The sequence below is a fragment of the Miniopterus schreibersii genome (genome assembly GCF_964146895.1).
Source record: "Miniopterus schreibersii genome assembly, chromosome: 11".
Taxonomy (NCBI): domain Eukaryota; kingdom Metazoa; phylum Chordata; class Mammalia; order Chiroptera; family Miniopteridae; genus Miniopterus; species Miniopterus schreibersii.
Window position 1 is genome coordinate 31,962,741 of NC_138111.1, and position 2,929 is coordinate 31,965,669.

The 2,929-nt window shown below is 45.1% G+C and overlaps 1 pseudogene across 1 annotated transcript; it reads left to right on the top strand.

Moving 5' to 3' along the window:
- The first annotated feature begins 1,331 nt into the window (after nt 1-1,331).
- Nucleotides 1,332-2,118, top strand: LOC308564079 (spermatogenesis-associated protein 31D1-like; annotated as a pseudogene). Its single transcript has one exon. The product of its transcript is annotated as a spermatogenesis-associated protein 31D1-like (transcript).
- The last annotated feature ends 811 nt before the right edge of the window (nt 2,119-2,929 follow it).

Genomic DNA, 2,929 nt, shown 5'->3' on the forward strand with positions numbered 1-2,929 from the left:
CCTCCAAATCCTTTTTTGTCCATTGGGATATAAATTCCCAGTGCACTATTTCTCACCCCAACCCCTTACTATATACCATCTCCCAATGTATGGTACTAAGATTATAGACACTGTTGTTCAACCAGAAGCCCCTCTGACCTGTCCATTACCTGAAATATCAAACTCTTCTCAGATTTGACCCAGACAGGTAATTCCACAGAATCAGTTACTTATCACCTACCAACAACCTTGTCCATTTAACCACCACCAGACTACACTTTAACTATGACTCAACCTAAATCCATTCACATTCCGTCAAATCCTGCTCTAGAGAACTCATCTCCACACAACATTAGTGCATTGTCCAATTATGTCCCTCAAGGCACTGACCATCCAAACCTGTCAATTTCACACTTTTCCTGTCAGGAAGCTCAAGTCAAAGACCTGTTGCCATCCACCTTGGCACAATGTGATTTCAATCAAGTTAAGGATGTGGGGTATGACTCTGAGAAAGACCTGAACAGCTACTTGATGAGTCTGTCAGGAGCAAATTCAATGGTGTCGGGACAGAGCGTAAGTCAGAGACAATCAGAAAATGCCCTGAAAGTACACTTGAGCAAGAAGTTTGAGGAAATCAATGAGGGTCAGCTTCGTGTCACAGTGCATAGTTCATGGCATGCTATTCAGCAGACACTTCCTGCACAATCCCACACCGAAATAAAACAGAGGATTTTGCCATCATTAGTGGGTAGGGAATACTGCCTGAACACGTCCCAAGAGCTTTCCTTTCTTGGGTCCAGTGCACAGCAGACAGATCCCATATTACCAAGTTTCATATGAGGATGTTGTAGAGCCTTCCCACCAAAGTCCTTGAATCCATAGAGATCTTGAAATTGAAAGATACTTCCTCCCATTCCCTCTATGATTCCAAATCTTTCTCCTCCACCAACATGATTTCTGAGGTGGGCTCCAAATCAGGGGGCTTCATGCTCCTCAGAGGAACCTCTAAATGCCTTCATGAAAACAAAGTGGAAACAGCACGTGAAGCTGCCTTCTTGAATCATCCTCACCCTGCCACCTCACTTGTGGGCAAAGAAGGACAGGAGACCCTGAGAAAATCACCCTCTAATTTCAATCACAGGCTGGCAGAGGAGACTCAGAGAACTCTGGATGATGGACAGACCCTTCTGCCTGTCACAAACAGCATCGTTGGCAAAGCAAGACAGAAATATCCTCCATAAGCCAACATTCACCACAACTCAAAGCTGCACACAAGGAAGATGAGGACCACATATGACCCCAAAATTAGCATAAATTCTAGTGATAGAATCAAAGTGGGACAGGAAAAAACTATGGAGAATAAATCAAATCCTGTTTCTATGCCCAGTGTGTCCAGGAGTACATTCAGGCCTGAGGAGCTCCATGCTCTTCAATCCAAAACTAGTGACATCCTGACAACGAACAAGCCGGGAATCTCCCAAAGAATAAATGTGAATGAGAGTAAAGGAGAAACTACTTTGACCACTGACTACTCCGCCCAACCCAAAGAAAAATATCAGTTCCTCAAGGTTTTAAATCATCAGACTTTAAGAACAACTTTATTGTTGAGTTAAAGTTGAAGTTAAAGAAACAGAAAGCATAACCACGCCCAAGACAAACCCACTGACATGTCCGGTGACTCAGACAGCTTGACTTACAAAGCCTCCCTCACTCAGGCTCAGGGTGTCTCCAGTGTGGACAGAGCAGCTCCCCAGGTGCTCATGTCCATTAGGAGAACAGAGGAGTCAGTATAGAGCAGAAGTAGGAGCTTTGAGTCCCAAAGCATGACTTAAGTTTGTGCCAGGGTAATAATTTCCCACCAGTTGCAAACTGAGGCCCACAGGCAACAAATCAGAAGAGCTTGGTGGAGGGGATGCAGGGTGGGGAACATCCCAACCTAGAAGGAAGAGATTTCCTACTCAGGACGTGCCGTTAGAGGAGAGGCTTGGGAGCAAGTCTTCCCAGACCCCATCACAGAAGGGATAGTCCCTTCTTGAAAGACATTTCATAAGTAAAATAAATCACTTTTTCCAATGGCTTCGTCCTGGGATAAAATGCAAAAAGCAAGGAAACTCCCAGGAAAAGGGCAGCCCTAGATGATCTGTAAAGGGCAGAGGCCCTGTTAAAAGTAGAGCTGCCTTTACTGGGACTACTGAAGCCCAGAAAGATTTGAAAGACTTTTGAAAGTGCTTAGAGGAGAAACTGGGGTGTCAGCATGCAGTGGATATCACCTGCCCTCAAGAGGCCCTTCCCTCTGTAGTGAAGTTTGGGAAAGCTCAGCACCAGGCAGTGGTGCTGGGCTGGACAAAGCCTGTCCAGGGGCATCCTTTCAACTCCAGGGGTCTCTCCTGTAAAGTTACAAAAACCAAGTCCATCAACTAAGAAGCTGTTTCCTTCTTAAAGCTCCTACTTCTGTTCTATACATGCTCTACAAGTAGGAGACCAATCAGAGACAAGGACAGGCACCCACAGAAAGTTCTGGCATTAAAGGACCAGCTATTATATCAGGAGCACTCCTCTTCTGTGTCCTAAAGGGGGACTGTGCCCCATCCAAGCCCCACCTGCAAGCCTCAAGCTGCCAGGGACCTCCTGCTGCTCTCACCACTGCTGGAGGTATAGTAGAGATCAATCTCTACTATGTAGACAGAAAAAGATTCTACAGTCTTTCCAGGGGAAAAGATTTCCCACCTCCAGTAATTCCTTTCTTGTGGAGAATATATATTGATTTGCCCTAATAAAAGTTTTACTAATAATAGTGATGTCTTTTCTGTGAACTGTTTTGGGAGCATGGGTTCGTGGTATCTCAAGGCTTGTGCTTAAGGAAAGGAAGAAGTTAGTGCAGCTCTTATTGATTGCTTCCTTTGGCTTCCAAAAGTGACCAGCCCCCTGGAACTCTTGTTGAAAAATAGGT